Here is a 14,451-nt window from a genome sequence, read left to right on the forward strand (position 1 = left end):
TCAGGACGCTCAGGCCTTTGGTTTGAATCCCCACAGGAAGAAGCTGCTCACTTTCTATTGCTCATCATGTTGGCGTATTCGCGGCAAAAACAAAGATGTTGACTAAAACATCAAAGGGAAAAAACGTAAAGAAACTTGAAATGGACAGAGTCCAAAAAAACCCTGGCCTGGAATGTGTATATAATTTCTGAATGTGGAATTCTGGTGAAAAGTGTTTGGTATTGTAAAAAGAGAAGCTTAACCTGGTGATGTGATCTGCTAAAAAGCACAGACTCTGATTTTTAAACTGAAAAATAATGTCTGTATTGGGGGGCTCCAGAATCAAACCAGCAACTATTGGAAGACTGGATGCAAAACAAACCCTATGCTAGCTTATCAAATGTGAACATCAGATTGTGTCTGGGTTGGAAATGTTTTTCTGATTTGAAGTGTTAAGTATTTGTCTTTACCAGTGACCTGGGAGGGTTTCCATAATAAAGTTATTTCAAATATATTTCTTGGTATATTCTAGAGTATTGTCATTTTTAGTGAGTTGGTTCTATTTTGTCTCACCCCTGGTGCACCTGAATATATAAGAATACATACAGCCTCATAAAGAAAGCCTAGAATAGAAGTATAATCTTGTGTGTAATATTAAACTATTCTGGAGGCATGTGGTGCAACACCTTCCTAACACACATGTTGCTTTATTTCTCGTTATTATCATTAGGATTATCAATGGAATGTGTCAAGATTGGATGTAAGATTCCAAGCGTTAATTATGATTTCTGGCCAAACACACATTGAAAGAAACTCAATGTTGTCCAGATCACGTTTTCTATTAACATGATGAGGAAATATTATAGTGACTGACAGGGTATTTAGTGTGAATTGTTATCCAAATCTTTATTCCTATACTCTTTCTAATCCAGTGTGTTTTCTGCTCACTTTAACTCTTTGAATCTTAAACCATTTTAACCATTCAAATATGAAAATGTTCAGCTCTCTCTGTGCATTATTGGACATTTTTTTTCCTACCTCTTCAAATGATTTAGTATTTAGCCTTTATAACAATTATTTTAACATTGAAGCCTATGGCAACAGCCATAAACTTCCTCCACTTTTGAAATGTATCTCCTTCACCATACTTTCATCTATAAACTCAGTTAATACTTTAAACATTCAAAATGACTTTTATTTTTGACATATTTTATACTTTGTCCTTACCTAAGCTAAGTAGGACTTAAAGTGTGTGAACCTGTCTCATTGAGAAATATAATTTCAACATCTCACTATCTTAGGCAAAAACACAAATTAGCCAATTTTGAAAATATGAATACTCTGTCATTTTAAACTTGATCCACATATTATATTATACAGTATTTTTAACACAGTCAGCGCCTCACCTCAGCTGGGTCTCACAGGCTTAAACACGACATGAATGGAAAGTGAACTCATAAACGGGGATCTGTCTGGTGGAGCAGTTACTTTTTAATAAATGAAGGCTATTGTTACTAAGCACATGCCGTGATATGTCAGAAATTAGTGCGTTGATCTGGGACTTGTTTAGCCACCAAAGAGCCGAGCAGCGCTAAGCCGAGTGAGGTGAGAAACACCTGTGTGTACTGCAGGGTCAACTGACCCGAACTAAATGCAAGGTGTAACCCTTCCCATCGGATAAAAAAATTGCATCGATGCTGGACGAAGCGGGGTTTTTGGTCAGTGGGAAAGGGCTATTAAATTGTGTTTTTGTGCTTCACAGCTAAAACATTGTATTTACAGTATGAGGACTTATTAGGATTTATTAACCTTAATAAGCATTGTTCCCGCTCAAGATCCCGTACCTGCAAAACGCATAATTAACAATTTAATAAAGGATTTATTAACCTTAATAAGCATTGTTCTCGCTTTAGATCAGGCACCTGCAAAAAGCATAATTAACAGTTTAATAAGTGCATAGTTTACTGCTAATAAATGAATAATAAAGCAGTTTTTACCTTCATAAAGCAACACAAATGGGTCTCAATAAATGGGTTTGTAATGCTTTTATTAACAGCCAAGAGAAACTCATAAGACTTGTATCAATAAATGGTTTCTTATAAGGGCTTATAAAAGTCTTATAATCTCACAATAAACATGTTCATTATGTTATTAATAACACTTATATATAGTCTCATTAACACAAATTAATGTAAATAAGCTATTTAGGATCTTATTACCTATTAACTAATGCTCATTACAAGGACCTTAATATAAAGCGTTAGCAACATGGCTATTAACATTAAACAGAAAAAACAATTGTTGCCTTAACCTAACCACATAGCTTGGATGAAAACCTTGGACTCTGGAGTCAAAGTCCTGAGCCTAATTCTGAAATTCTGAAAATATTTCAATATTAGTGGAAATGCACAACCATATACACACACACACACAGGGCCACCGCTCCCTATACGCAGGGTACGCAGGGTATGCAGAGTGCGTAGGGAACCAAGTACCTGACCCCCCCCCCCCCCCCCCAAAAAAATTAAAAATAAAAATATTACAAAGGAAAAAGAGATGATCCGGGGGCCCCCAAAAATTGAGGTTTCTTAAAAAATGTCATGATAATCATTACATTACAAAAAATATATAAATTAGTTATGAACAGGCCCATCGTTGTTTTTTCTTAGTTGTGCAACCTATCACTCAATTTGGGCAAATTAGATGTTTCCCCCAATTATAGCCTACCCGGCTTTATCAAGCTGTTTTTGAAAGGCGATTCATAATGGCAAGCGGGGCCTGCGGCAGCCAAGGGGCAAGGGTGGGCCTGCCCACCCAATCAAAAGTGAAGAAAATGTATTTATTTTTTCAGCCAATTAAAATATGTCTATTTACTATACCAGGACCATTCAGCTTCTGATTAGTTGGGGGGGCTCACTGACAATTTAAGCTTAGGGCACCCAAAAGCTTAGCAGAGGCCCTGAACACACACACACACACACACACACACACACACACACACACACACACACACACATACACACACACACACACACACACACACACACACACACACACACACACACACACACACACACACACACACACACACACACACACACACACACACACACACACACACTTTATCCTCAAAGGTACAGCCAAATTTAATTCACCGCAAATTCAGAATTGAGGCATTGATGAATAGGAAAAAGCACTATTCATTGGCTCGCTGTCTGTTTCACTCATTCTTTCAGGCCGTCATTTTCTTTCTCTTCTATCGGCCAGCGGGTGGCTGCAAAATGAGAATGGGGTCAACCTCTTCTCATTTACCTAACAAAAGACTGGAGAAAAGAGGGCGAGAAAGAGGAGCTGATGGCTGTCACACAGAGAAAGAGGGACGGGATCCAAGACCGACGACCTGCAGCTTCACTCTGAAAAGTTTCATTCCATTACATCTCACACAATCCACGTCCTGTCAGCACCTATCAATTAATGTCCGCATCAAACAGTATGAAAAGGAATTCTAGCCATCAAAGAACATTTGGAGAGTGATCAATGATGGCTTCCAACCACTGAAACAAGAGTGATGACAAGATGGTTAGGTGATTCTGCTCATAATGGACTATCATTGTATGTGCATGTGTGTGTGTGTGTGTGTGTGTGTGTGTGTGTGTGTGCGTGCGTGCATGCGTGCGTGTGTGTGTGTGTGTGTGTGCAAGGTGATGTACCACAGCCTTTAGAAAAAAGGTTTGAGTGTTTGAAGGCTTTTTAACACTTGATTCTGCATTCTACATCCACGCCTCTTCTCTTCCAGTATTTTAATATTTATGATGGAAATTTTAATAAAAATTGGCCACAAAAACACGCAAACTAGTATATTGCTGGACTGAACAGGGTGGAAATTGCAAATTGATCTTTGTAAGGCAGATAGGTTAGCAATATCATTAGTTGAAAAATGGCTACAGTTACCCCTAAAAGCGATTCGGAGGCCTTTTTACTTGTGCGAAAAAAAATTCTGATGTTAATCTATGCCATTGTCTCCACCGGCCTAGTGGGGCGCGAGCGCCAGCTGCCCTGTGCGCAACCTGCACACGTTTTTTTTACGCTTCAATCCTTCTTTTTTTTCACAATACGCCAAGTTGATGGCCAATAAAAATTTAACAAATATTTCATTACATGTCATTTAGCAGACACTTTTTCTTTTGGGGGGTTAATTAAGTAATTTGAGAAATATTTTCAATGGATCTTTACTTCACTATGCCTATGTACGTTTTTTTTACGTAGTGACCCCCTAACTTTGTCTAATGGTAAATACTGGATCTTTATTTTTTTAAATTTCATAAACCCTGAAAAAGGTCAGAAAACAAAACACCTGTAGGTGGCGTGGGGGGAGGGCAAAGTAAATTCTGCAATTATTAAGATATGTTACACTTAGAATATAGATCATTTAAACGAAATACTAAAGAAAATAAGGGCATGACACCTCTGAGTGGGGGTTAGGGTTAGGGTTAGGATAAAACCTGTTAGCGTTAGCCATGGAGGGCCACTATTCATTTAAACACTTGACCAACCAATGACGTATTTTCACCACTCACTGAAAGACTTTTGTGTTAAAAGGGCTGGCTCCACCTTGCAAAAAACAGCAACATGCCATAGAGTTAACTTACAAATTAAACTAATTGTTCATCTAAAGAGCAGGGCCCATCCTGTCTATAATGCCAGATAAGGCTCACCCCCAATCGGTGGTTGATTCAGGGACTGGAACCAGGGTAACTTGATGCCTTATCCACAGTTTCTCTGCGTTCCAAATAACATACTCTTTCTTTTTACTACACTACATACTAAAGTACAGAAGAGTTTTAGAGCCACAGGAGAGAGAAAAAAATCAGATAAGGAAGATTTATTTTCAGTATGTCGTGAAATGCTAAGAATAAAGACGAATACTCCAAAATGCTATTGGAGTTAGTGGAGCATTTATTTATTTTCAGCATACTACAATTGAAGTACATGTATTGGGACATCCTAAATCTTTTTCTGGCATACTAAATAGTAGGGAAGTATGGGTATTGGAACGCAGGAATAGTGTTAAGGTGGATAAGAGTTAAGGGATATCCTTTGTCTTTACAGTCAGTCCTCAATAACCAGCAGCTGTTGGATTAGGCCATTATCATGGTATTTTCATCTAGCCACATTCATATAGCAGCTGAACTGAAACAAAGTGAGTAGGAGGGGAGGAAGGAATATTGTTAAGAGATGAATGAAAGAGCAGCCGTCCATTTCATTCAGTCAGTCAGAGAAACAACAGCTCCGTGTCACAGTCCTGACAAACAGCTGCTCATATATTCATACAAATAATCAGCATTTACATTCTAATTAAAAATCATCATTAAGTTGATCATTAACATTCTAATTGAAATACATTTGCATGGTTATCACATCCTGATGGTGTTGTGACAGTAAGGCATGCTTCCTTTACACAGACAGATGAAGAGGAACAGGGAGATAAAGGCAAATTTAAATGAAACCACACACACAACAGATGGGATTCCGCTTAAAGTCTCATTCCTTTTTACATCTTTATTTCAACCCAGGGGGGGCATCTCCCCCTAGAGACTAACTGTACACTTAGGCCTTAATAGAGCTACTATATTGTGATAAGAGCTGCTGCCTATGATAATAACTAAACAAAAGACCTGGAGGTTGAGACAGCAATGGAAACCTGTCATATGTCACTTAGCTTTTCACGTTGATCACGTCAATGAAATAATTTCCCTTAATTATTCATTCAAGAATAAATGTTCAGGTATTATCACTGCACCACAAAACAACATTTACTGAGATATTTTTGCCCGCACAGTTTTAGTTCATACGTGAAAATAAATTTAACAGAAACCAGATAGTGGGTCAGTGTAATCTTAAAAACCTTTTCACCTCTGGGATCCTCTTGGACTGCTTTGGGACACATGGAGCGGAATATGGTCAGCTTAACAGTGATATGATATGTCTCTGAAATTGACTTAGTAATGGGAGCATATACTGTATAAAGCAAATACTAAAGGATCCAAGACAAAACCCTACACACTCAAAAATAGAAGTACTGGTGTACTGTGTACAAAAGGGTACAAATGCAGGAGAGGTTCCCTTTTGAAAGACATTTATGTACCCCTTCAGTTCAGGTACATTTTTGTACCTCATCTAACAGTCCCACTTGAAGTACAACGGTGTACCCTGCAAGACATAAAGGATACTATTCTGGACTTTAAAGAGGCAGAAAAGTACCATAATAGTCCACACATAACTGCTTATTGACTTGACTGTTTATTAAACTCTTCACAGTACAGTATTACACTCATCACATAGTGTAACCAGTATCAAACTCATAACAGTACACAGTATCAAAGTAAACAACATAACAGGCAAAGTATGTACATCAGTGTAAGTCTTGGATAAGGAATCAAGTAGTGACACTTTGCTGTTAAAACATTTCCAGAGACTTCAGTCCTCTTATCAAGGAATTTCTTGAATCATTAAGTTTAAATGAGCAAGCTCATATTTTCTCCCTTATGAAGCGATTATGACATCCACAATATCCGAGCATAGTAAGAACCCATGCCAATATTGACTACCACGTGGGATACGGTAAGCCATTAAAAAAGGCAATAATCTGAATAAGCACCATTTCTGACTGGCTGATTCAGCTATTTTAAGGTGCCAACACACTGCACCCCGCGGCGCGGCGGTTGGCCGCGCGAATCGCAGGTTCCGCGCCGCGTGATCATATTGGGTCATATTGTGTCCGCCGCCGGCCGCCCGACCAGAGTAGCCTTCTCCTACTCTGGGGATATGCTGGCGCTGGTGCTAACCGGTGCTGAAAGCACCAGTCTGCTGTGCTGATGGTGCTTTACCCAAGCTAACCGGTGCTAACTTGGTTCATAAAGCAAAACTGTACACAGCAGGCAACAGACACATAGGCTATTCACAGAACTTATGTGAGCAAACTGTGACTATTATGTTTTCATCCATCTTAATTTCCTCTGTCCGTCATCCCGAAGTGAGTGACGTCGGGAGGAGCTCAATATTGATTGGCTATCGCCGCGCGGCCGGCGGCAAAAAGTTCAATATTTTCAACTCCTGCGGCGCTGGCCGCGTGAACCGCTCGCCACCGACCGCCCTTTTGCGCCTCTGCGCGCGAAATACATTTACTTTCTATGTAAACTCGCCACGCGGCGGTGTGCAGTGTGTTGGCACCTATAGAAGTTCCAAGGATTTCAAATCGACGTCATTGTAATTAAGGGTCAACCGTCGAAGGATAAATAAAGGTAAATTGATTAATGAAAATTATTCTTTCAGTCAATGGCACTGGTTTGTTTTGGCTGTCATTCTTCCCAATGTTTAGATTGTTTAACTCATCATTGATTTCATGTATGGTTATGTGCTTTTGATGATGAGTTTGACATATTACTAACGTCATCGTCATTATAAGAGGCAGAACTTCCTCCAGCAAATCATGCATAACATCGGGGGGAAGGCACTAAGTTACATCAAAGTAAGGCAGGGCATGGAATGTACAACCACCATTGACACCATACAAAGCAGCACTTTGTTGGTAATTGTTTCATAAAGTAGGTGATACTTACGTACTGTTCTAAGAACAAAACTGTGCTCACAAAACATTGGTCGTATCATTGAATGTGAGGCCATACAAAACCGACATATCCGGCCAGTATTGAAAGACATTGAAAAATCTTCCAATCATATGAGCAGAGAGGCTTTCACAAGAAATGGTTGCTAGAGCAGCTTTAACAGTGTGTTCTACTTCATCAACACTGGAAGTAAAACCCACTATGAAAAGAATCTTCAGTTCATCAATCAAGGGTTTAGCATAGATTCAAGCCCAGACTCCTTCAAATGAGAATAGAGAACCATTAAAGGTGAAGTAAGCGATTTATGTATGTTAATATAAGTGTTAAATCGCTCTTTATTCATACAGTGATCACTTATATAGTGTGCGCGTTTCATAAAGCCGATCTCTCAGTCAGTCGCTCTGCATGTAATCGGCAAATAAACTTTTCGGGGATCCCACTACTAATAACCAATCAGAAGAGAGAACGCCACAAACCGGCACCCGTCTCACTGCCGGTGCACGTGCAGAGCGACAGATGGGTTCATGTGTGCGCCTGCAATGGCGGAGCAGGTAAAAATCCTTCCCAATGTCTGTTTTGATGGTTTTCATCATGTTTTATCACACTTATGGATCTGAGATGATGCTAGATAACTCGCTGCTTGAAGACCGCAGTGCATTAATGTGGTGACGTGGGGACGAGGGAGGGGACTGCTAACTGCAGTGACTGACAGGAAGTTAGCTAAACTGACCGTTCCGCTTACTGAACCTTTAATGCTAAATGAATATGACTCAACTTTTAGCAATATTTGGACCTACAGTATATTCCCAACTGTATAATGTTAATGTGGTAGCCGAATTATCCCCATGGCTGAAAAGACTGAGGCGGCAGGCTGAACTTCCTCAGTGTTTCAAGGTTTACTGAACAAATTCCAGACAGGACATTTACATGGGTGGGTATTGTAGCATCAAGCAGCAGTGAGCAACGGGGGCCCTCCCCAAGGCTCCCAGTACATGCTAAGACAGGCTTATATTGAGAAAACTGGTATGCTGATACTCTAGGCTAAAATAGACAGATCATCTCATCATGACGAGTCCCAATAACAACCCTATTAAAAAGGTACCGTACCCGATGCTTTTCTGTAACCTCGACCTTTAGAAAGTGCTTATCCCTGCAGCCTAAAATATACTACATTCCTCCATTCAGAAGAAATTTCTTCTGCCAAAAAAACGAGATGAAACAAAACAACCCAACCCACTCAATTGACCCAATGAAACACTTTTACATTTTATAAGTCATATTTTGTACTTATTTAGTTTAGCGCCCAGTGCTATGTCCTACTACATTTAGTACTACATTTCATTTTTCTAACCAAGTGCTTGTAAAACCTTTTGTCAAGAGCATGTCACTCACAACCTTTGGAAAACTGTTCTGTAAATCAAGTCAAAAAATAAGCTGTATCCAAGAACTCTTGGATCAAAATATTTTAAAACTTAAGGTTCCTATTTTTGCCCAAATCTTGTGCAGTCTACTACCTGTATTATAATGAGGAAATTAGTTGCACTTAGCTGTGTTATTACAAACGTCAAATCTCTTTTCTTGTATTAGCAATGTATGAAGAGCAACCTCATTTGCTTCACCCAAGAGGTGGTTTAAGTTGAAATGCTGGAGTGTGCATTAGTCAGCTTGATAGTTATTATATTAGTACCTCTGGTTTGCTGGGGATACACACAGGTGCTTCACATGTTTGTTGCTCTGGGTTGATAGCTTCCAATGTAAGGGTGACCTCCTTGTAACGGAGTGTCAAGTCTCTGAATTTTAACTGATTTGTGAAAGACTGGTCAAAAAGATACCGAGTCAAGCTTTCTGTGAGTCCACTACTACTACTTTAAATTGTGTTTTAATTATATTTTTTTTGATTAAATAGATAGAAAACACCTCATGAAACATACGCCTGCCTAATTGAGTGATGACCAAATGGCCATTCAGTGTGAACATCAGGCAGGAGTTTCAGTGTGTGGCACTAACTCCTGAGCAGAGCCTTGTAAAGGTCTTTGCTCTCTGTATTACAGGCTTTTCTTACGGACAAAGGAAGGGTTAGGCTGCTCTGCACATCAAATGCGGAGGTCAAACTGATCCACGTAGTAAATGCAGAGGCCGGCCCAGGCCACACATCACACAGTGAGGCCACACACTGGACACATTTAATCTGAGCCTGGCTCTCCTATTGGGACACAGAGCTCAGACAGACACCACACAGCTGAGCAGATTACATCACCTTTGGCAGCTCGAGTGCTCCTTCCCTTTGTGGCCTTTCTCCTTCTCTTACCTTCTGCTGTGGACAATCCCCTTACGTCACAATGGCATAAGGATCCTTCTAGACCACAATAATGTGCTGCTGCAGCATGGACAATCCCATCCAGCTACAAAGCACAACATTCTCTGCTGCTCAGCTTCAATTAGCTGTGCTCTGATACATCTCAATGCAGCTCCGATGCGACTGGAGCTCCATTTAAATATGGCTCAAAACATCTCAATTCACCCTCAGTGCTTCTCAATGAAGCTCCGATACTCCGTCCCTACATCTTAATACGGCTCAGTACATCTCAATACAGCTGCAGCACATCTTAAAACATTGTCCCAGCCGCTTCTTTGAGAGCATTGAGCTGCTAGGATTCCCTACCTGAATTCTGGGGCTGGGCTCAATTTGTTGCCGTTGTAGAAGAATGAGTGACAGAATGGAGAGAATTTCAGTCAAGAGTTCAGCTTGACTCATAACGACGGGGAGCTTAACGCTGACTTAACAAACTGAATGGTTGTCAGCACTGTTAACTGAGGTATAGAGTGGCCGGCTCTGGAAAATCCCTAAGAATGACTAACACCACCTTGGATCAACATTTACCCCAAATAACGTGTGCCAGTGTTTACTGTCCTCTCCCGAACACCAAGTAGGAAAATAAACACTTAGCTTAAGCTTGTAACAACGTTGTGGGACTCATTTAAAGGAAAAGACCTTGTTTTTTTTAATGTGGTATCTATGCCTTTGTTCTGAGTACTCTGAATTATGGAAAAAGGGTACTCATCCAACCATGGGCTGTTGTGAAGAGTTTGCTCTAAATATTGTGTATCAAAGTCCGGGAGCTTGGGAGGATTTTTAATATGTTATCAATGGCTGACCATTAGCAATCAGATGATTACAGGTGCCCTTCCTGGTGAGTAGTATACCTATATATATACCTGTATATGGGTCCTGTTTAATTGAGCAGCTGATACTAGGAAAGAATAACTATAGTGTGTATCCCTTGTGGTGCAATGAACTCACTGCACTAGTAAGCTTTATCGAGAAAGAGAAATGTATTGCCGTTTTGTATTGACACCATTCACAGTTACACAGCTTTTGTTTAGAGTCATCTCTTATTTGACAGTGGGGTTCAAACGCAAATCATATTTTATTATTTAGGTGTATTTGTATTGTATTATCATAAATCATTATATTTTATATATTTTGAGAGCAGAGATTAGTATATGAGTATTGGTGGCATTACTGATAACAACTGAACATTCTACAACATTGTAACAGTCTAGTAGGCTTCTAACAATGGTGTAGCCTTGTCCATTTTTAGAACCAATCAGAATACAGACATTTGTGTGAAATAAACAGTTACTGATAATATTGCTGCATTGCAATTAAGTACAATATCAACTGGTACATAAAAGGTATCAAAACAGTTTTAACACACAATATCTCCAAAAGCAGACAAAAGGTAAAAATGTTCAATCAGTTAACATCATTTTGGGTTTTGCTACTAACTGTAGCTATATGTCATTTTAAATAAAGAGTGATGAAAGTTTATTAGACACCTTGTATTTTCCAAATGTTAAAATATGAATGCATAAATCAAACACACATGAATCAACCCTTTTTTTATCCTGTATTCACGTCCCACACAAATACAAGTCTTGTGGCCTGTGTGTGAAATAAAGCAGTCATTTATTTATTTAGTAATTCTCACCTGAATAGACACACACACACACACACACACACACACACACACACACACACACACACACACACACACATTACACTTAATGCTTCATCACTGTGATGGAGTGCTTCATTAACAAAATGTAAGGGATTTATCCAGGAGGAGAGGAGGTGCAATAAAGATTAAAAACCACCAAATCCTTTGATTTTTTTTTGGAGTTGCAGAAACTACATTTTTACACCATCAGGATGAGAGAAACATAGGCTGAGAAAGATTAACTAAATGTGCACTGGTGGTACACAGAGAACCTCTGGTGCGGTAGCTCTGAGCAGGGATGGATTGAAAATGGGCTTCAGTCAATCAGCATAAACAATCTGTCTACAAATATATTTACATATTTATAAGTACATATTTATATACAATGCAATAACCAAACCACCAGGCAAGGACAGTATTTAGCTTTATTTAAGGATGTGAACGCTATAAATGTAATTATACATAACAATGTTTTAATATCTGCCAAAAGTATATAGTTACGTCCAATGCTTCAATTATGCTATAATTCTCTGGCTAAGATGTTTGGATGAGTGAACTGACCTCTTTCGACATTTTATTATATAAAAGAAAATGTAAAGTCCCTCCTTAAAATCCCTGCATTTTTGACAGAGGGCCAATACGAGATGGTCACCTCTTCTGAAAAATCTTAAAAAGCTAACTTTTGAACCAGAGCACTTAGAAAATAGTTTTTATGAAGAAGAAGTTGGTTTTGGCCTTTCTGATCACTTTGATTACTTTATTGAAGTCAGCCTATGCCTATCACTATTTAACTCAGTCTGGAAATCCAGACCTGCCGCTAAGTGCTTGCAAATTCAATTTACTGCGCCTGTTGGTCTGGACACTCTCCATTGAAGCTCATTTAATATGTCAAGAAATCCTGAGCTACCAATCAAATCGTTCTTTCTGATATGGGCGGGCCAGTGCCCTATGTATGGTGCTCTCGACAACTAGTGATTTGGAAGACGGCACTCAAATCTTTCATTAGCAAGTAAGAATGTTCTGTTTTGCCGGCCGTTTACGGCAAAATTTTGATTTAACAGTTAACCCCGCTGTTCGCTAAACGAACAGGGCTTAATATGTCACCTTGTTCATTGCTCCTATTGGTCGTAGTGCTATCCAATTGCGTGCAGTGGCATTTGAAATGCACACGTAGGGGCCGCCCCTTGAGTTGGAAAGGTCTATTGATCGTGGCCAGACCCTCTATCGTTCAAGATATGGGTCTGGATTTCCAGGGTATATTAATGACACATTTTCATTCACTTTTAAGTTCCATGCATGACCCACATTTAACAATATAATCTGTTGACGTCAGAACGGTTGTTCAATTGTTTTTCACGCTAACCGATCAAATCAGTTTAAAATGTTCAAAACTACAAAATTGGCTCCTGAGGGGAAAACACTGATAACTAATGAGGAGGACTGGCTCGAGCACAGCTGTGGAAATCTTTAACAAGCACACACGCGCGCACACACACACACACACACACACACACACACACACACACACACACACACACACACACACACACACACATACACACAGTCCTCCAGACAGTGTTTTTCATCATTTAGCTGGTGAGTACAGTTGTTTTCCTGGCGGCCTCCGGGGAGCCAACTGACACACAAAGATGACTCAGGAGACTCCACCATGTTTCAGCCTGCCAAACCAACAGACACACGCACGCACACACACACACACACACACACACACACACACACACACACACACACACACACACACACACACACACACACACACACACACACACACACACACACACACACACACACACACACACACACACACACACCAACACACACAGGTAAACAGCTCTGTGTATATGTGTTGATTCCCCTTTGGGAGTAGAAAGGCTTTTTGACAGATTACGCCACCCTGGGATTGCCATAGCAACAGGCATGTCATAACAATTTCCTCCAGTGGTGTCACCAAGCGAGCGACACACAAACACACACTTTTTGAAAAAGGATTGAAAGTATATATTTTTTTCATTTTCCTTTATTTAACCTCGAAAGATCAATTGAGGGGTGACCCTCTTTTACAATGACGTCGAGTTAAATATTTGTTGTATACTAGCCTATCAATGGGGTACTCTTACCGCACTTAATTTACAATTGAACTAAAGTATAGTTTGAGTAAATACACTACTGTAAAATATATTATTAGTCCCATTTAAGTTTCAAGACACTTGCTGTCAAATACGTTTTAGTATATTGAGTGTATTGAATCACTGTTAGCATACTGGTGTATTTAAAGTACACTTACTGTAAACAGATTAAAAGTATGTTGATATTGCGTATTTCACAAAATACTCAAGAACATATTTCTACCAGACTAAATTTAGAACAAAAGTGTATTTTAAATAAATATGCTACTGTGAAATACATTGTTAATCAAATTTGAGTTCAATATAAAAGTGCACAGATGTGAGGCGCTTCGCGCCTTCAGGCCTTCTCAAACCTCTTGCTTCTCACAGAATGTTATTTCACAGTTCTGCATTTATAAAATGTACACAATAATTCAATTGTAAATTAAGTGTAGTAAAATATATTCTTGAGTATTTTGTGTCATCATAATATCAATAAACTTTCAATCTGTTTAAGTGTACATTAACTCCACTGGTATGTTACTAGTGATTTACTACACTTACTGAAAATATAACAGGTAGTTATGTTTAAAACTAAAAATATTTAAAATTGAAGATGTTATTAGGGATTAAGAATAGAATGTCTGGAGCACAATAAATGTAACGTTATCATTATTATGTCAAATATATGACACTTGTTATCTTCTCACGTCGTCCAAA

Source organism: Ammodytes marinus (assembly GCF_949987685.1).
Source record: "Ammodytes marinus genome assembly, chromosome: 5".
NCBI classification, from domain to species: Eukaryota; Metazoa; Chordata; class Actinopteri; order Uranoscopiformes; family Ammodytidae; genus Ammodytes; species Ammodytes marinus.